Source organism: Mus musculus, chromosome 7 (genome assembly GCF_000001635.26).
Source record: "Mus musculus strain C57BL/6J chromosome 7, GRCm38.p6 C57BL/6J".
Taxonomy (NCBI): Eukaryota; Metazoa; Chordata; class Mammalia; order Rodentia; family Muridae; genus Mus; species Mus musculus.
The window spans coordinates 4,029,942-4,051,529 of record NC_000073.6 but is presented as its reverse complement, the minus strand read 5'-3'; the positions used below and the strand labels follow the sequence as shown (position 1 = coordinate 4,051,529).

The 21,588-nt window shown below is 38.1% G+C and overlaps 1 protein-coding gene across 14 annotated transcripts in view; it reads left to right on the top strand.

Moving 5' to 3' along the window:
* The window catches only part of Lair1 (leukocyte-associated Ig-like receptor 1), a 66,495-nt gene that overhangs the window by 22,038 nt on the left and 22,869 nt on the right, over positions 1-21,588 (top strand). The gene's annotated exons all lie outside the window — the stretch shown is intronic.

Sequence of the window (21,588 nt, the reverse complement as noted above, 5' to 3'; positions counted from 1 at the left end):
TGTTGTTCCTCCTATAGGGTTGCAGACCCCTTTAGCTCCTTGGGTACTTTCTCTAGCTCCTTCATTAGGGGCCCTGTGTTCCATCCAATAGATGACTGTGAGGATCCACTTTTGTATTTGCCTGGCACAGGCATAGCCTCAGAAGAGACAGCTATATCAGGGTCCTGTCAGAAAAATCTTTCTGGCATATGCAATAGTGTCTGGGTTTGGTGGTTGTATATGGGATGGATCCCTGGGGGGGGGGCAGTCGATGGATGGTTCTTCCTTCCGTCTCAGCTGCGAACTTTGTCACTGTAACTCCTTCCATGGGTATTTTGTTCCCCATTCTAAGAAGGAATGAAGTATTTATACTTTGGTCTTCCTTCTTCTTGAGTTTCATGTGTTTTACAACTACAGATTCAATGCAACCCCCCTTCTTTTCCTCATGCTCCTTTCCATTTCCATCCCTGCAGTTCTTTCAGACAGAAACAATTATGGGTCAAAGATTTGACTGTGGGATGGCAGCCCCAGCCCTCATTCCCTTTGAGTCCTGGTATATTGGGTATTCTAAGATTCTGGGCTAATATCCACTTATCAGTGAGTGCATATCATGTGTGTTCTTTTGAGATTGGGTTACCTCACTCAGGATGATATCCTCCAGATCCATCCATTTGCCTAAGAATTTCATAAATTCATTGTTTTTAATTGCTGAGTAGTACTCCATTGTGTAAATGTATCACATGTTCTCTACCCATTCCTCTGTTGAGGGACATCTGGGATCTTTGCAACTTCTGGCTATTATAAATAAGGCTGCTATGAACATAGTGGAGCATGTGTCCTTATTACAATTTGGAACATATTCTGGGTTTATGCCAGGAGAGGAATTGCTAGATCTTCCAGTACTACTATGTCCAATTTTCTGAGGAACCGCCAGACTGATTTCCAGAGTGGTTGTACAAGCTTGCAATCCCACCAGCAACAGAGGAGTGTCCCTCTTTCTCCACATCCTCGCCAGCATCTGCTGTCATCTATATTTTTGATCTTAGCTATTCTGACTGGTGTGAGATGGAATCTCAGGGTTGTTTTGATTTGCATTTCCCTGATGATTAAAGATGCTGAACATTTTTTCAGGTGCTTCTTAGCCATTTCGTATTGCTCAGTTGAGAATTCTTTGTTTAGCTCTGTACCCCATTTTTAATAGGGTTATTTAATTTTCAGGAGTCCATCTACTTGAGTTCTTTATATATATTGGATATTAGTCCCCTATCTGATTTAAGATTGGTAAAGATCCTTTCCCAATCTGTTGGTGGCCTCTTTGTCTTATTGACAGGGTCTTTTGCCTTACAGAAGCTTTGCAATTTTATGAGGTCCCATTTGTCAATTCTCGATCTTACAGCACAAGCCATTGCTGTTCTGTTCAGGAATTTCCCCCTGTGCCCATATCTTCAAGGCTTTTCCCCACTTTTTCCTTTATGAGTTTCAGTGTCTCTGGTTTTATGTGGAGTTCCTTGATCCACTTAGACTTGAGCTTTGTACAAGGAGATAAGAATGGATCAATTCACATTCTTTTACATGATAACTGCCAATTGTGCCAGCACCATTTGTTGAAAATGCTATCTTTTTTTCACTGGATGGTTTTAGCTCCCTTCTCAAAGATCAAGTGACCATAGGTGTGTGGGTTCATTTCTGGGTCTTCAATTCTGTTCCATTGATCTACCTGTCTGTTGCTCTACCAGTACCATGCAGTTTTTAATCACAATTGCTCTGTAGTCCAGTTTAAGGTCAGGCATGGTGATACCCCCAGAGGTTCTTTTATTGTTGAGAACAGTTTTTGCTATCCTAGGTTTTTTGTTATTCCAGAAGAATTTGCAAATTGACCTCTCTAACTCTGTGAAGAATTTAGTTGGAATTTTGATGGAGATTAAATTGAATCTGTAGATTGCTTTCAGAGCCATTTTTCCTATATTAATCCTGCCAATGCATGAGCATGGGAGATATTTCCATCTTCTGAGATCATCTTCAATTTCTTTCTTCAGAGTCTTGAAGTTCTTATCATACAGATCTTTCACTGCCCTAGTTAGAGTCACACCAACATATTTATTTTATTTTATTTTATTTTATTTTATTTTATTTTATTTTATTTTATTTGTGACTTGTGAAGGGTGTTGTTTCCCTAATTTCTTTCTTATCCTGTTTATCCTTTGTGTAGAGAGAGGCCATTGATTTGTTTGAATTAATTTTATATCCGGCTACTACACTGAAGCTGTGTATCAGGTTTAGGAGTTCTCTGTTGGAATTTTTGGGGTCACTTATATATACTATCATATCATTTGCAAAAAGTGATATTTTGACTTCTTACTTTCCAATTTGTATCTCCTTGATCTCTCTCTCTCTTTTTTTTTAAATTGCTCTGGCTAAGACTTCAAGTACTATACTGAATAGGTAGGGAGAAAGTGGGCAGCCTTGTCTAGTCCCTGATTTTAGTGGGATTGCTTCAAATTTCTCTCCATTTAGTTTGATGTTGGCTATTGGTTTGCTGTAGATTGCTTTTATTATGTTTAGGTATGAGCCTTGAATTCCTGATCTTTCCAAGACTTTTATCATGAATGGGTGTTGGATTTTGTCAAATGCTTTCTCAGCATCTAACAAGATGATCATGTGAATTTTGTCTTTTAGTTTGTTTGTATAGTGGATTACGTTGATGGATTTCCATATATTAAACATTCCCTGCATCCCTGGAATGAAGCCTACTTGATCATGATCTATGATCATTTTAATGTGTTCTTGGATTAGTGAGGATTTTATGGAGTATTTTTGCATCAATATTCATAAGGGAAATTGATCTAAAATTCTCTTTCTTTGTTGAGTCTTTATGTGGTTTAGGTATCAGAGTAATTGTGGCTTCATACAATGAATTGGATAGAGTACCTTCTTTTTCTATTTTGTGGAATAGTTTGAGGAGAGTTGGAATTAGGTCTTCTTTGAAGGTAGAACTCTGCACTAAACCTATCTGGTCCTGGAATTTTATTGGTTGGAAGAATATTAATGACTGCTTCTATTTCTTTACAGAATATGGGACTGTTTAGATCATTAATCTGATCTGAATTTAACCTTGGTACCTGGTATCTATATAGAAAATTGTCCATTTCATCCAGTTTTTCCAGTTTTGTTGAGTATAGGCTTTTATAATAGGATCTGATGATTTTTTGGATTTCCTCAGATTCTTTTGTTATATCTCCCTTTTCATTTCTGAATTTGTTAATTAGGATACTGTCCCTATGTCCTCTAGTTAGTCTGGCTAGGGGTTTATCTATCTTGTTGATTTTCTCAAGTAACCAGCTCTTGGTTTAGTTGATTCTTTGAATAGTTCTTTTTGTTTCTACTTGGTTGATTTCATCCCTGAGTTTGATTATTTCTGCTCTTTACTCCTTTTGGGTGAATTTACTTCCTTTTGTTCTAGAGCTTTTAGGTGTGCTGTCAAGCTGCTAGTGTATGCTCTTTCTAGTTTCTTTTTGGTGGCACTCAGAGCTATGAGTTTTCCTCTTAGGACTGCCTTCATTGTGTCCCATAAGTTTGGGTATGTTATGGCTTCATTTTCATTAAACTCTAAAAAGTCTTTAATTTCTTTCTTTACTTCATCCTTGTCGAAGGTATCATTGAGTAGAGTGTTGTTCAGTTTCCATGTGAATGTTTGCTTTCTATCATTTATGTTGTTATTGAAGATCAGACTCAGGCCCTGGTGATCTGATAGGATGCATGGGATAATTTCAATATTTTTGTATATGTTGAGGCCTGTTTTGTGACCAATTATATGGTCAGTTTTGAAGAAGGTACCATGAGGTGCTGAGAAGAAGGTATATCCTTTTGTTTTAGGATAAAATGTTCTGTAGATTTCTGTTAAATCCATTTGTTTCATAACTTCTGTTAGTTTCAATGTGTCTCTGTTTAGTTTCTGTTTCTATGATCTGTCCATTGATGATAGTGGTGTGTTGAATTCTCCCACTATTTTTGTGTGAGGTGCAATGTGTGCTTTGAGCTTTACTATCGTTTCTTTAATGAATGTGGATGCCTTTGCATTTGGAGTATAAATATTCAGAATTGAGAGTTCATATTGGAAGATTTTACCATTGATGAGTATGAAGTGCCCATCCTTGTCTTTTTTGATAACTTTGGGTTGGAAGTCAATTTTATTCGATATTAGAATTGGTACTCCAGCTTGTTTCTTCAGACCATTTGCTTGGAAAATTGTTTTACCGCCTTTTACTCTGAAGTAGTGTCTGTCTTTTCCCCTGAGATTGGTTTTCTGTAAGTAGCAAAATGTTGGGTCCTGTTTCTGTAGCCATTCTGTTAGTCTATCTTTTTATTGGGGAATTGAGTCCATTGATATTAAGGAAAAGTAATTGTTGTTTCCTGTTATTTTTGTTGTTAGAGTTGGGATTTTGTTCTTGTGGCTGTCTTCTTTTAGGTTTTGTTGAAAGTTTACTTTCTTGCTTTTTCTATGGTGTAATTTCTATCCTTGTGTTGGAGTTTTCCCTTCATTATTCTTTGAAGGGCTGGATTTGTGGAAAGATATTGTGTGAATTTGGCTTTGTCATTGGAATACTTTGGTTTCTCCATGTATGCTAATTGAGAGTTTTGCTGGGTATAGTAGCCTGGGCTGGCATTTATGTTCTCTTAGGGTCTGTATAACATCTGTCCAGAATCTTCTGGCTTTCATAGTGTTTGGTGAGATGTCTGGTGTAATTCTAATAGGTCTGCCTTTATATGTTACTTGACCTTTTTCCCTTACTGATTTTAATATTCTATCTTTATTTAGTGCATTTGTTGTTCTGATTATTATGTGTCGGGAGGAATTTCTTTTCTGGTCCAGTCTATTTGGAGTTCTGTAGGCTTCTTGTATGTTCATGGTCATCTCTTTCTTTAGTTTCGGGAAGCTTTCTTCTATAATTTTTTTGAAGATATTTACTGGCCCTTTAAGTTGAAAATCTTTATTCTCATCTACTCCTATTATCTGTAGGTTTGGTCTTCTCATTGTGTCACAGATTTCCTGAATGTTTTGAGTTAGGATCTTTTTGCAATTTGCATTTTCTTTGATTGTTGTGTCCATGCTCTCTATGGAATCTTCTGCACCTGAGATTCTCTCTTCCATCTCTTGTTTTCTGTTGCTGATGGTTCCTGATTTCTTTCCTAGGATTTCTATCTCCAGAGTTGTCTCCCTTTGAGTTTCTTTATTGTTTCTACTTCCATTTTTAGATCTTGGATGGTTTTGTTCAATTTCATCACCTGTTTTGTTGTCTTTTCCTGTAATTCTTTAAGGGACTTTGTGTTTTCTCTTTAAGGTCTTCTACCTGTCTAGCAGTATTTTCCTGTAATTCTTTAAGGGATTTTGTGCTTCCTCTTTGAGGGCTTTCACTTGTTCATCTGTGTTCTCCTGTATTTCTTTAAGTGAGTTATTAATTTGCTTCTTAAAATCCACCATCATGAGATATATTTAATCTGAATCTTGCTTTCAGGTGTTTTGGGGTATCCAGGACTTGCTTTGGTGGGAGTGCTGTGTTCTGATGATGTGGAGTGGTCTTGGTTACTGTTAGTAAAATTCTTACGTTTGCCTTTTGCAACCTGGTAATCTCTGGTGTTCGTTGTTATAGCTGTCTCTGGCTGGAGCTTGTTCCTCCTGTGATTCTGTTAACCTCTGTCAGCACTCCTGGGAGTCCAACTCTCTTCTGAGTTTCAGAGGTCAGAGCACTCTCTGCAGGCAAGCTCTCCTGTGGTGGGGAAATTGCGCAGAGGTCTGGGTCTCAGCTCTGCCTCCTGGCTGAAGATTAAAGCCCAAAATGACCCTATCCAAGAAGCTATGTTGCTTCTGCAGCCTGCACGCTCTCATGCACAGACTGGTCTCTGAGGGACCCGGGATACAATATGGCGTTCTCTTCTGGTCCTGGGGTCAGAGCCTGCTTATCATTTTTATAAAGGAAGACTACTGATTTATTTGAATTAATTTTATATCTGACCATATTACTGAAGTTGTGCATCAGCCGGAGAATTCTCTGGTAGAATTTTTGGGGTCTCTTATGTATATATCATATCATCTGCAAGTACTGATACCTCTATTTCTTCTTTGCTAATTTGTATCTCCTCATCTCTTTTTGTTGTCTCATTGTTCTAGCTAGCATTTCGCGTACTATATTGAATAGATATGGAGAGAGGGCACCCTTGTCTTGTTCTTGATTTCAGTGGTACTGCTTCAAGTATGTCTCCATTTAATTTGATATTGGCTGTTGGTTTGCAGTAAATTGCTTTTATTATATTTAGGTATGGCCCTTGAATTCCTGATCTCTCCAATACTTTTAACATGAAGTAGTGTTGTATTTTGTCAAATGCTTTTTTTCTGCATCTAAGGAGATGATCATGTGATTTTTTTTCTTTGAGTTTGTTTATATAGTGGATTATGTTAATGGATTTTCATATATTAAACCAAGCTTGCTTCCCTGGGATGAAGCCTACTTGATTGGGGTGAATGATAATTTTGATGTGTTCTTGGATTCAGTTTGCAAGAATTTTATTGAGTATTTTTGCATTGATAAGCGAGACTTGTCTGAAGTTCTCTTTTTTTGGTTGGATCTTTGTGTGGTTTAGGTATCAGAGTAATTGTGGCTTCATAGAAAGAATTAGGTAGTGTTCCTTCTCTTTCTATTTTACAGAAGAGTGTGAAAAAAATGGTATCAGGTCTTCTTTGGAGGTCTGGTTGAATTCTGCATTAAACCCATCTGGTCATGGACTTTTTTTTGGTTGGTAGGTTTTTATTGACTTCTATTTTCTTGTGCAATATGGTCCTGCTTAGATAGTTTAACTGCTTCTGATTTAACTTTGGTATGTTTTTTTATATTAAAATATTTTTTTTATTTATTAGGTATTTTCTTCATTTACATTTCCAATGCTATCCCAAAAGTCCCCCATATCCTCCCCCCCACACTCCCCTACCCACCCGCTTTTGTTGAGTTTAGGCTTTTAACAATAGGATCTGATTATTTTTTGAATTTCCTCTGTTTCTGTTGTTATATCTCCCTTTTCATTTCTGATTTTGTTTATTTGGATACTGCCTCTCCACCCTTTAATTAATTTGGCTAAGGTTTTAATCTATCTTGTTGATTCTCTTAAAGAACCAGCTTCTAGTTTCGTTGATTCTTTGTATTGTTTTCTTTGTTTTTATTTGGTTTATTTCTGCCCTGAGTTTGACTGTTTCCTGCCTAGTACTCCTCTTGGGTGATTTTGCTTCTTTTTGTTCTAGAGCTCTCAGGTGTGCTGTTAAGTTGTTAGTATAATAACTCTACAGTTTCTTTACCGGGCACTTAATGCTATGAACTTTCCTCTTAGCATTGTTTTCGTTGTGTCCCATAAGTTTGGGTATGATGTGTCAACATTTTCATTAAATTCCAGGAAGTCTTTAATTTCATTATTTCTTCCCTGAACACATTACCATTGAGTAAAGAGTTGTTCAGTTTCCACATGTATGTGGGATTTCTGTAGTTTTTGCTGTTATTAAAGACCAGCCTCAGGCCATGTTCATCTGATAGAATGCATGGGATAATTTCAATATTTTGGTATCTGTTGAGGCTTGTTTTGTGACCAATTATATGGTCAGTTTTGGAGAACGTACCATGAGGTGCTGAAAAGAAGGTGTATTCTTTTGTTTTAGGGTAAAATGTTCTGTAGATTTCTGTTAAATCCATTTGGTTCATAACCTCTTTTAGTTTTACTGTGTTTCTGTTTCATTTCTGTTTCAATGACCTGTCCATTGTTAAGAGTGGGGTGTTGAGGTCTCCCACTCTTATTGTGTGAGGTTCATTGTGTGTTTTGAACTTTAAAAAAGTTTCTTTTAAGAATTTGGGTACCCTTGCATTTGGGGCATAGATGTTCAGAACTGAGACTTTCTCTTGGTGGATTTTCCCCTTGATAAATATGAAGTGTCTGTCATCACACCTGATTACTTTTTGCTGAAAGTCTATTTTATGGCAACTCCTGCTTGTTTCCTGGGGCCATTTGCTCAGAAAACCCTTTTCCATCCTTTTACTCTGAGATACTTTCTGTCTTTATTATTGAGGTGTATTTCTTGTATGCAGCAAAATGCTGGATCTTGTTTGCATATCTAATCTGTTATCATATGTCTTTTTATAGATGAGTTGAGTCCATTAATATTGAAAGAGATTGAAGCGAGATGATCGTTGGTTCCTGATATGTTTGTTTTTGTAGGTGGCTTTATGTCCTTGTGGTTCTCTCTTTTGGCTTTGTTGTGAGATGCGTAATATCGTGTCCTTTCTTTGGTGCATGTACGTTCCTTATATTGGAGTTTTCCTTCTAGGATCATCTGTAGGGCTGGATTGGTATATATATACATTTTGAATTTGGTTTTGTCCTTGACTCTTTTGGTTTCTCCATTTATGCTGATTGAGAAGTTTGCTGGGTATATTAGCCTGGAATGGCATTTGTGTTCTCTTAGAGTCTGCATGACCTCTGACCATGCTCTTCTGGCTTTCATACTCTGTTGAGAAGTCTGGTGTAATTCTGATAGGTCTACCTTCATATATTACCTGGTCTTTTTTCCTTGCAGCTGTCAATACTCTTTCTTTGTTCTGTGCATTTAGTGTTTTGATTATTATGTCACAAAAGGATTTTCTTTTCTGGTCCAATCTATTTGGTGTTCTATAGGCTTCCTGTACTTTTATGGTCATCTCTTTCTTTAAGTTGGGGAAGTTTACTTCTATGATTTTATTGAAGACATTTTCAGGTCATTTAAGCTGGGAATCTTCCTTCTCTTCTATTCCTATTATTCTTTTTATTTTTAAAATATTTTTATTAGGTATTTTCCTCATTTACATTTCCAATGCTATCCCAAAAGTCCCCCATACCCTCCCCCCCCCACTCCCTTACCCCCTCCCCCCACTCCCACTTTTTGGTCCTGGCGTTCCCCTGTACTGGGGCATATAAAGTTTGCAAGTCCAATGGGCCTCTCTTTCCATTGATGGTCGACTAGGCCATCTTTTGATACATATGCAGCTAGAGTCAAGAGCTCTGGGGTACTGGTTGGTTCATAATGTTGTTCCACCTATAGGATTGCAGATCGCTTTAGCTCCTTGGATACTTTCTCTAGCTCCTCCATTGGGGGTCCTGTGATCCATCCAATAGCTGACTGTGATCATCCACTTCTGTGTTTGCTAGGCCCCAGCATAGTCTCACAAGAAACAGATATATCTGGGTCCTTTCAGCAAAATCTGGTTAGTGTATGCAATGGTGTCAGCGTTTGGAAGCTGATTATGGGATGGGACCCCGGATATGGCAGTCTCTAGATGGTCCATCCTTTCGTCACAGCTCCAAACTTTGTCTCTGTAACTCCTTCCATGGGTATTTTGTTCCCAATTCTAAGAAGGGGCAAAGTTCCCACACTTTGGTCTTCGTTCTTCTTGAGTTTTATGCATTTAGCAAATTGTATTTTATATCTTGCAAAGCTTCTGCAAGGCAAAAGACACCGTCAATAAGACAAAAAGACCACCAAAGATTGGGAAAGGATCTTTACCTAACCTAAATCAGATAGGGGACGAATATCTAATATATATAAAGAACTCAAGAAGGTGGACTCCAGAAAATCAAATAACCCCATTAAATATGGGGCTCAGAGCGGAAAAAAGAATTCTTACCTGAGGAATAACAAATGGCAGAGAAGCACCTGAAAAAATGTTCAACATCCTTAATCATTAGGGAAATGCAAATCAAAACAACCCTGAGATTCCACCTCACACCTGTCAGAATGGCTAAGATCAAAAATTCAGGTGACAGCAGATGCTGGTGAGGATGTGGAGAAAGAGGAACAATCTTCCATTGTTGGTGGGAATGCAAGCTTGTACAACCACTCTGGAAATCAGTCTGGCGGTTCCTCAGAAAATTGGACATAGTACTACCGGAGGATCCCACAATACCTCTCCTGAGCATATATCCAGAAGATGTCCCAACTGGTAAGAATGACACATGCTCCACTATGTTCATAGCAGCCTTATTTATAATAGCCAGAAGCTGGAAAGAACCCAGATGCCCTTCAACAGAGAAAATGGATACAGAAAATGTGGTACATTTACACAATGGAGTACTACTCAGCTATTAAAAAGAATGAATTTATGAAATTCCTAGGCAAATGGTTGGACCTGGAGGGCATCATCCTGAGTGAGGTAACCCAATCACAAAGGAACTCACACAATATGTACTCACTGATAAGCGGATATGAGGTCCCATTTATCAATTCTTGATCTTACAGCACAAGCCATTGCTGTTCTATTCAGGAATTTTTACCCTGTACCCATATCTTCGAGGCTTTTCCCTACTTTCTCCTCTAAAACTTTCAGTGTCTCTGGATTTATGTGGAGTTCCTTAATCCACTTAGATTTGACCTTAGTACAAGGAGATAGGAATGGATCAATTCACATTCTTCTACATGATAACCGCCAGTTGTGCCAGCACCATTTGTTGAAAATGCTGTCTTTTTTCCACCAGATGGTTTTAGCTCCCTTGTCAAAGATCAAGTGACCATAGGTGTGTGGGTTCATCTCTGGGTCTTCAATTCTGTTCCATTGGTCTACTTGTCTGTCACTATACCAGTACCATGTAGTTTTTAATCACAATTGCTCTGTAGTACAGCTTTAGGTCAGGCAAGGTGATTCCACCAGAGGTTCTTTTATCTTTGAGACTTTTGCTATCTTAGGGTTTTTTGTTATTCCAGATGAATCTGCCGATTGCCCTTTCTAATTCGTTGAAGAATTGAGTTGGAATTTTGATGGGGATTGCATTGAATCTGTAGATTGCTTTTGGCAAGATAGCCATTTTGACTATATTGATCCTGCCAATCCATGAGCATGGGAGATCTTTCCATCTTCTGAGATCTTCTTTAATTTCTTTCTTCAGTGACTTGAAGTTCTTATCATACAGATCTTTTACTTCCTTAGTTAGAGTCACGCCAAGGTATTTTATATTATTTGTGAGTATTGAGAAGGGTGTTCTTTCCCTAATTTCTTTCTCAGCCTGTTTATCCTTTGTGTAGAGAAAGGCCATTGACTTGTTTGAGTTAATTTTATATCCAGCTACATCACTGAAGCTGTTTATCACGTTTAGGAGTTTTCTGGTGGAATTTTTAGGGTCACTTATATATACTATCATATCCTCTGCAAAAAGTGATATTTTGACTTCTTCCTTTCCCATTTGTATCCCCTTGATCTCCTTTTGTTGTCTAATTGCTCTGGCTAGGACTTTAGGTAAAATGTTGAATAGGTAGAGAGAAAGTGGGCAGCCTTGTGTAGTCCCTGATTTTAGTGGGATTGCTTCAAGATTCTCACCATTTACTTTGATGTTGGCTACTGGCTTGCTGTAGATTGCTTTTATCATGGTTAGGTATGGGCCTTGAATTCCTGATCTTTCCAAGACTTTTATCATGAATGGGTGTTGGATTTTGTCAAATGCTTTCTCCGAATCTAACGAGATGATCATGTGGTTTTTGTCTTTGAGTTTATTTATATACTGGATTACGTTGATGGATTTCCGTATATTGAACCATCCCTGCATCCCTGGGATGAAACCTACTTGGTAAGGATGGATGACTGCTTTGATGTGTTCTTGGATTCGGTTAGCGAGAACTTTATTGAGTATTTTTGCATGGATATTCATAAGGGAAATTGGTCTGAAGTTCTCTATCTTTGTTGGGTCTTTTTGTGGTTTAGGTATCAGAGTAATTGTGGCTTCATAGAATGAGTTGGGTAGAGTATCTTCTGTTTCTATTTTGCTGAATAGTTTGTGAAGAACTGGGATTAGATCTTCTTTGAAGGTCTGATAGAATGCTGAACTAAATTCATCTGGTCTTGGGCTTTTTTTGGTTGGGAGACTATTAATGACTGCTTCTATTTCTTTAGGGGATATAGGACTGTTTAGATCATTACCCTGATTTTGATTTAACATTGGTACCTGATATCTGTTTAGAAACTTGTCCATTTCATCCAGGTTCTCCAGTTTTGTTGAGTATATCCTTTTGTAGAAGGATCTGATGGTGGTTTGGATTTCTTCAGGATCTGTTGTTATGTCTCCCTTTTCATTTCTGATTTTGTTAATTAGGATGCTTTCCCTGTGCCCTCTTGTGAGTCTGGCTAAGGGTTTATCTATCTTGTTGATTTTCTCAAGTAACCAGCTCCTCGTTTGGTTGATTCTTTGAATAGTTCTTCTTGTTTCCGCTTGTTTGATTTCGCCCCTGAGTGATTATTTCCTGCCATCTACTCCTCTTGTGTGAATTTGCTTCCTTTTGTTCTAGAGCTTTAGGTGTGTTGTCAAGCTGCTAATGTATGCTCTCTCTAGTTTCTTTTTGGAGGCACTCAGAGCAATGAGTTTTCCTCTTAGAAATGCTTTCATTGTGTCCCATAAGTTTGGGTATGAAGTGGCTTCATTTTCATTGAACTCTAAGAAGTCCTTAATTTCTTTCTTTATTCCTTCCTTGACCAAGGTATCATTGAGAAGAGTGTTGTTCAGTTTCCACGTGAATGTTGGCTTTCTATTATTTATTTTGTTATTGAAGATCAGCCTTAGTCCATGATGATCTGATAGGATGAATGGGACAATTTCAAAATTGTTGTATATGTTGAGGCTTGTTTTGTGACCAATTATGTGGTCAATTTTGGAGAAGGTACCATGAGTTGCTGAGAAGAAGGTATATCCTTTTGTTTTAGGATAAAATGTTCTGTAGATATCTGTTAAATCCATTTGTTTCATAACTTCTGTTAGTTTCACTGTGTCCCTGTTTATTTTCTGTTTCCATGATCTGTCCATTGGTGAAAGTGGTGTGTTGAAGTCACCCACTATTATTGTGTGAGGTGCCATGTGTGCTTTGAGCTTTACTAAAGTTCCTTTAATGAATGTGGCTGCCCTTGTATTTGGAGTATAGATATTCAGAATTGAGAGTTCCTCTTGGAGGATTTTACCTTTGATGAGTATGAAGTGTCCCTCCATGTCTTTTTTGATGACTTTGGGTTGGAAGTCAATTTTATTAGATATTAGAATGGCTACTCCAGCTTGTTTCTTCAGACCATTTGCTTGGAAAATTGTTTTCCAGCCTTTCATTCTGAGGTAGTGTCTATCTTTTTCTCTGAGATGAGTTTCCTTAAGCAGCAATATGTTGGGTCCTGTTTGTGTAGCCAGTCTGTTAGTGTATGTCTTTTTATTGGGGCATTGAGTCCATTGATATTAAGAGATATTAAGGAAAAGTAATTGTTGCTTCCTATTATTTTTGTTGTTAAAGTTGGCATTCTGTGCTTGTGGCTGTCTTCTTTTAGGTTTGTTGAGGGATTACCTTCTTGCTTTTTCTAGGACATGGTTTCCGTCCTTGTATTTGTTTTTTTCTGTTATTATCCCTTGAAGGGTTGGATTTGTGTAAAGATAATGTGTGAATTTGGTTTTGTCGTGGAATGCTTTGGTTTCTCCATCTATGGTAATTGAGAGTTTTGCTGGGTATCATAGCCTGAGCTGGCATTTGTGTTCTCTTAGTGTCTGTATAACGTCTGTCCAGGCTCTTCTGGCTTTCATAGTCTCTGGTGAAAAGTCTGGTGTAATTCTGATAGGCTTGCCTTTATATGTTACTTGACCTTTTTCCCTTACTGCTTTTAATATTCTATCTATATTTAGTGCATTTGTTGTTCTGATTATTATGTGTCAGGAGGAATTTCTTTTCTGGTCCAGTCTATTTGGAGTTCTGTAGGCTTCTTGTATGTTCATGGGCATCTCTTTCTTTAGGTTTGGGAAGTTTTCTTCTATAATTTTGTTGAAGATATTTGCCGATCCTTTGAGTTGAAAATCTTCATTCTCATCTACTCGTATTATCCGTAGGTTTGGTCTTCTCATTGTGTCCTGAATTTCCTGGATGTTTTGAGTTAGGATCTTTTTGCATTTTCAATTTTCTTTGATTGTTGTGCCGATGTTTTCTATGGAATCTTCTGCACCCGAGATTCTCTCTTCCATCTCTTGTATTCTGTTGCTGATGCTCGCATCTATGGTTCCAGATTTCTTTCCTAAGGTTTCTATCTCCAGCGTTGCCTCACTTTGGATTTTCTTTATTGTGTCTACTTCCCTTTTTAGGTCTTGGATGGTTTTGTTCAATTCCATCACCTGTTTGGTTGTGTTTTCCTGCAATTCTTTAAGGGATTTTTGATCATCCTCTTTAAGGTCTTCTACCTGTTTAGCAGTGTTCTCCTGTATTTCTTTAAGTGAGTTATTAAAGTCCTTCTTGATGTCCTCTACCATCATCATGAGATATGCTTTTAAATCGTGTCTAGATTTTCGGGTGTTTTGGGGTGCCCTGGACTGGGCGAAATGGGAGTGCTGTGTCTGATGATGGTGAGTGGTCTTGGTTTCTGTTAGTAAGATTCTTACATTTACTTTTCACCATCTGGTAATCTCTAGAGTTAGTTGTTATAGTTGTCTCTGTTTAGAGATTGTTCCTCTGGTGATTCTGTTACCCTCTATCAGCAGATCTGGGAGATTAGCTCTCTCCTCTGAGTTTCAGTGGTCAGAGCACTCTCTGCAGGCAAGCTCTCCTCTTACAAGGAAGGTGCACAGATATCTGGCATTCGGATCTCCCTCCTGGCTGAAGATGAAGGCCCAAAACAGGACCTTTCCCAGAAGCTGTGTTGCTTTGGCCTGTCACAGAAACTGTTAGCTTCTGTAGTCCACACTCTCACCTGTGCAGACTACTTTCAGCGGAGTCCCGGAACCAAGATGGCTCCCTCTGATCCTGAGGTAAAGGCCTCCCGGGCCGGGCGGACACCTCTCCTCTGGCCAGGAAGGTGGCCGGATGTCTGGAACCTGAAAAGGGTGCTGCCTCAGAAGCTCTGTGGCTCCCGCCTGGCCCAGAAGCTGTCAGCTTCTGTAGTCTACTCCTACTATTCTTAGATTTGGACTTTTCATTGTGTCCTGAATTTCTTGGATGCTTTTTGTTAGGAGTTTTTTATGTTTTTAATTTTCTTTGATAGTTGTGTCATTCTGACCTCTTTCCTAGGTTTTCCAGTTCCATGTTTGCCTCCATTTGTGTTTTCTTTAGAATCCACTTAGGAAGTCCTTGACAGTCCCATAGGTAGAACATGAACTGCACACTCACACTTGATCTTACTTGTCCATCTTCCTGTTTGTATTATGTCACCAGGCCCTTGATCCATCCCCCTCCAGTTATTTTCTAAGTCTATTAGTTAGTTTCATTAATTTGTTTTGTCTTGAAACAGATTCTCAGTATGTGTGCCTGAATTGTCTGGAACTTACTATGCAGACCAGGCTGGCACTGCTTCTGCATCCTGATTGTTTAGATTAAATGTATGCACCACTACTCCCAGCCTTAACCAATCTATTTGCATAAATTTATGCTTACATCTCTCTAAAGTCTTCCCTTTCTTACTCTTTGTTGCCTTCCCCCATGTCTCCTCTGCCTATGGCTCTCACCCTTCTTGGCACCACAAGGATTGCTCCTTGCCATATAGAAGCACAAATATCATCTTTCTGTTTACTACAATTTGAAAGTTTTATCCAGAAGCATTTATTTTTGTTTTTCCTAGAGGCTTTACTTTTTTCCCCCAATTTCCTGTAACTCCTCAAACAGTCTTTTCTGTCCTTGTAAACTGGGCACCATCCACCACCCCTTTTCTTATTTTACTTTGTAAAATTCTTCTCTCATCCTGACTGTAGTTTCCCCTTTCTTCCTTCCCTGTGTCTTCCCTTTCCCAGACACACCAACTGCCTCCCCTAAGAAAAGATCAGGCCTCCCAGGGACATCATACAAACATAGCATAATGAGCTGCAATAAGACCAGAGACATTCCATCACATCAATGCTGGACAAGGCAACCCAGTAGGAAGAAAGGGATCCCACTAGCAGGCAAAGAATCAGGAACAAAAGCCTCAGTTACCACTGTTAGGAGTCCCACAAGAACATCAAGTTACTCATAGTCAATATCTATAGCTATATGTATCTATATATTTGCATATAGATATATTATGTTGTATATATCTATCTTTATCTCTCTCTATATCTCTATCTATCTATCTATCTATCTATCTATCTATCTATCTATCTATCATCAATTAGCTAGATCAGACCCTACAGGCTCCATGATCTCTGCTAGACTCCATGAGTCTCAGTCCGTTGTTTCTGTGTGCCATGTTCCTGTGGTGTCTTTGAGTTTTCTGCTTCCTCCAATATTTCCTCTCCCTCCTCTAAAGGACTCCCCAAGCTCTTTCTACTGTTTGGCTGTGGGATTCTGCATCTGCTCCCATCAGTTGCTGGATGAAGTCTCTCTGGTCTCTTTGATAATGATTCTGCTAGGCTCCAGTACCAACACACTTTCAGACAAACTGTAGGTGGAGGGTTTTATGGTTGGATTGGTATTTCAGTCCTTCCACCAGAGGCCCTACCTGGTTATAACACATGGCTGGTTCAGGCTCTGTGTGCCCCATTAATAGGAATCGTTGTTAGGTTTGCTCAAGTAGATCCCATGGAGTTTCGATTGCAGTTTCCCCTTTCTTCCTTCCCTGTGTCTTCCCTTTCCCAGACACACCAACTGCCTCCCCTAAGAAAATATCAGGCCTCCCAGGGACATCATACAAACATAGCATAAAAACCATGCCTCCGAAATGCCCTTTCCCCGATTCCATTTCAGTTTCCCAGTATTTTTCCCCTACTCCCCCACCTGGTCCCTCCTGGTCCCAATTGCTCCTGTCCACCTGTGAAATCTATTTCCCTTCCTCAGGGATATCTTTTCATCCTCCCATGAAGCCCCCTTGTCATTTAAACTCTCTGGGTCTGTGGGCTATAGATGATTGTCTTTTAGTTTACAGATAAATCCACTTATAAGTGAATATATAATATGTTTGTTTTTCTGGGTCTGGGTTACCTCACTCAGGATGATGTTTTTTCTACTTCTATCTATGTAGCATACAAACTTCAAGAAGCCATTATTTTTAACCACTGACTAATACTCCATTGTGTATAATACCATATTTTCTTTTTCCGTTCACCAGTTGAGCAACATCTAGGTTGGTTCCAGTTTCTGGCTAGTATGAATAAAGCTGCTTGCTATAAACATAGTGGCTGTATAAATTTCCATTCCCACCAACAATGGAGAAGTGTTTCCCTTGCTCTACATCTTTGCCCTATTCCTTGGGTTGTTGATCCTAGCCATTGTGACATGTATAACCTAGAATCTCAAATTTGTTTTGATTTGCATTTCCCTGGTGGCTAGGGATGTAGAACATTTTTGTCAGTGCCTCTCAGCAATTTGATATTTCTCTGTTGAGAATTCTCTTATTAAATCTGTACCCTATTTTCTAATTGGATTATTTAACTTATTGATGTCTGTTTTCTTGAATTCTTTAATTATTTTGGATATTAGCTCTCTGTCAGATGTGGAGGTGGTGACAACCCTTTCCCATTCTGTGGGCTCCAGTTTTGTCCCATTGATAGTGTCCTTTGCCTTACAGAAGCTTTCAGTTTCATGAGGTCCCATTTATTAGTTGTTATCTCAGTGCCTGTGCTATTGGTGTTCTAGTCAGGAATTTGTTTCCTGTGCCAGTGCCTTCAAGGCTATCCCCCATTTTCTGTTCTATCTGGTTTAATGAATGTGGTTTTATCTTTAGGTATTTAATTCATTTGGAGTTTGTTTTTGTGCAGGGTAATAGATATGGATTTATCTGCCTTCTTCTACATGCCAATATCTGGTTAGATCAGCACCAATTGTTGAAAATGCTTTCTTTTTTCATTGTATATTTCTGGCTCCTTTATAAAAAATCATATGTGCATAGGTAAATGGATTTTCTTCTATTTCTTTGACTTGATTCCACTGATAAAAATAATATGTCTGTTTTTATGCCAACACCATGCAGTTTTGTATTACAGCTTGAGATCAAAGATGGTGATACCTCTAGAAGATTTTTTTGTTGCATAGAATTTCTTTAGTTATTTTTTCCTTTCTGTTTCTCCAATAATGAGTTCAGCATTTTTCCTTCAAAGTCTGTAAAGAATTGTTTTGGAATTTTGATAGAATTTATGTTGAATTTGTAGATTGCTTTTGGTAAGAAGGCCATTTTTATTATGTCAATCCTACCAATCCCTGAGTATGGGAGATCTTTCCATCTTCTGATATCTTCTTCAATTTCTTTCTTCAAAGACTTGACATTCTTGTCATACTAGTCTGTCACTTGCTTGGTTAGAGATACTGCAAGATACATTATTTGTAACTATTTTGAAAGGTATTTTTTCCATAGTTTCTTTCTTAGCCCATTTGTTATTTGTGTACAGAAGGGTTACTGGTGCCCCCCCCCCCTTGGAGTGGTTCTTATATCTAGCCACTTTGCTGAAGGTGTTTATCAGCTGTCAGAGTTCTCTGGTAGGGCCCTGGGATTTATTTATTTTTCCAATTGGGAGATTTTAATGACTTTCTATTTCCTTAGGGATTATAGGTCAATTTAAATTGTTTATCTGATCTTAATTTAACTTTGGTAAGCGGTATTTATCAAGGAAATTGCCTATTTCTTTTAGATTTTCCAATTTTATGGAGTATAAGCTTCTGAAGTATGACCTAATTATTATTTGAATTTCCTTGGTGTCTGTTGTTATGTCTCCCCTTTCCTTTCTGATTTTGTTAATTTGAATATTCTCTCTTTGTCTTTTAGTTAGATTGGACGAGGGTCTGTCTATCTATTGATTTTTCTCAAAAAAAAACTTTAAAAATTTTGATTCTTTGTTTTATTCTCTTTGTTTCTAATTTACTGATTTCAGCTCTCACCTTATTTCCTTTCATCTACTCCTCTTGGGTGTGTTTGCTTCTTTTTCTTCTAGAGCTTTCAGGTATGCTGTTAAGTTGCTAGTATGAAATCTTTCCAAGTTCTTTCTCTCTCTTTTTCTTTCTTGATTCTAAAGACAGGGTTTCTCTGTGCAGCACTGGCTTTCCCAGAACTCTCTCTGTAGACCAAGCTGGCCTTGAACTCACAGAAATCTACCTGTCTCTGTGATTAAAGACTTGTGCCACCATACAGCTCTCTTTCTTTCTTCTTTTTTTTTTTTTTAAGGACACTCATTTTTAAAAAATAATTTGTTTATTTTCTATCTTATATGCAGTAGTGTTTTATCTGAATGTATGTCTGTGTGAAGATGTCAGATCTTGGATTTATAGACAGTTGTGAGTTGCCATTAAGGTGCCAGGTATTCCTCTGGAATGCTCTTAACTGCTGATCCATTTTTCAGTTCCTCTCTCAGTTTTTTTATGAAGGCACTTTTTGCAATGAACTTTCCTCTTTTAGCACTACTTTCGTTATGTTCCATACAGTTGGGTATGTTGTACATTCATTTTCATTAGGTTCCAGGAAGATTTTAATTCTATCTTTGTTTATGTCTTGACACCAAAGTCATTCAGTAGGGAATTGTTCAGTTTCTCTGAGTTTGTAGGCTTTCTGTTTTTTCTGTTTTTCTTGAAATCCAACTTTAACCCATGGTGGTCTGATAGGATACAGAGGGTTATCTTTGTGTTTTGTATATGTTGAGACTTGTTTTATAAGCAAGGATTGTGGCCACTTTTTGATAATGTTCCATAAGGTGCTGAGAAGAAGGTATATTCTTTTGTCTTTAGGTGAAATATTCTGTAGATATCTGTTAGGTTCTTTTGAGTCATAAAGTCTGTTATCTCCATTATTTCTTTCTCAATGAACTGTCCATTGGTGAGAGTGGGAAACTGACGTTGTCTACTATTAATGTGTGAGGTTTGTTGTGTGATTTAAGTTTCGGAATATTTCTTTGACAAATGTGGATTCCCTGAGTATGAAGTGCCCTTCTGTGGGAAAACTCTGTAATTAAGGTTGAAATCCACCATGAATGGATATCTCTCTGGGAAACTCCCTTCAAGTGGGACTTCTTCTCTGACCTTGTCTGGGGAATTCTAAGCCCCTACACATGTTTCTACCTGAGGAATGTCACATTGCCTTAACTAGATGACAGGATCAATTTCCTTTCTCTTCATTAGAACCTATTCAGCTAGCACCTGAGATTCCTGAAATGCTTCCCCATGTTAATGAGGCATTTTGGTACCCTAAGCCCTCAGCCAATGACCTTTGCCCATCCTGGCTCATTCCCCCAAAATTTAATAAGCCCTGAATCACTCTAAATAGAGTTGATTTGCCTTCTGATCCTGGTCCCAGTGTGGTTATTCATTGTGCATACTCATGGGGCTTCTGCAACCTGCCCCCTCCCCATTGTCTCTGCCGCCACTGCCCTTGTGGATCATATTGGCTGACAATCCATGAGATCAAGGAGACCCACATCCTTCCTCATCTCTTTTGATTAATGCTGATAGGAAGTCTATTTTGTTAGACATTAGAATAGCTACAATTGCTTCTTGGGTCTATTTGCTTGGAAAATCGTTTCCAACCCATTACTTTGAAGTAATTTCTATCTTTGATATTCAGACATATTTCTTGTATGCAGCAGAAGGATGGATCTTGTTTTCACACTCATTCTGTTAGCCTGTGCCTTTTTATTTGGGGAATTGAGTCCACTGATATTGAGAGATATTAATGACCAATGATGGTTAATTCCTATTATTATGGTGCTGTTGTTTGTGCATGTGTGTGTGTGTTCCCTCTTTAGGTTTTGCTGGTGTGATCTTTTTTATTCCCTCTGTTTTAATGGGTCTAGTTAACCTTCTTGGGTTAGAGTTTTTCTTCTAGTACTTTCTGTTGGGCTGGAGTTGTTTAAATTTGACTTTGTCTGGTAATATCTTGATTTTTCTATGTATGGTGATTAAAAGTTTTGGTGGGTTATAGTAGTTTGGGCTGGCATTCGTGGTCTCTGAGAGACTGTCAAGGCCCTTCCTTTAAGAGTCTTTGTTGAGAAGTCTTGTGGAATTCCAATAGGCCTGCCTTCATGTGTTACTTGGCCTTTTCCTGTGCAGCTTTTAATATTATTCTTTGTTCTGTGTTTAGTTTTTTGATTATTATTATTTTATCCAGAAGCCTTTATTTATGTTTTATCCCAGAGGCTTCACTTGTTTATCCCAGAGTCTTTTCTGGACCTGTGAACTAGGCATCATGCACCTTAATTTTTCAAAATTATTTTTAATTAAAATATAATTGCATAATATTCCCCATCTCTATAACCTTAACCCCTTTTATATTCCTCCTTTTTATTATCCCTCTCAAATCCATGGCCGCCTTCTTTATTATTCACACACACACACACTCACACAACGTGCTGTTTAATGCTTAGTGTAGTTTATTTGTATGTGCTTTTAGAGATTACTAAATCATATTGGATAGCCAATTAAGGGCTCATCTCTGGGGGAAAACTAATTTTACTCTCTTAGCAGTCATTAAATACATTAAATACTCTTTATCTAGAATTGGCACCCTGTAAGATCCTTCAGCTAAGCTCAGATATCAACTGATGTTTTTGTTCAGGGCATGTTTAAGTAGCCATACTTTTGATGTATCATGTGTGTAGTTTCCATGTTATATCAATGTTTGCTTCTCCTTGTCCCTGTTTGCTATGTGCAAGGAATTTACT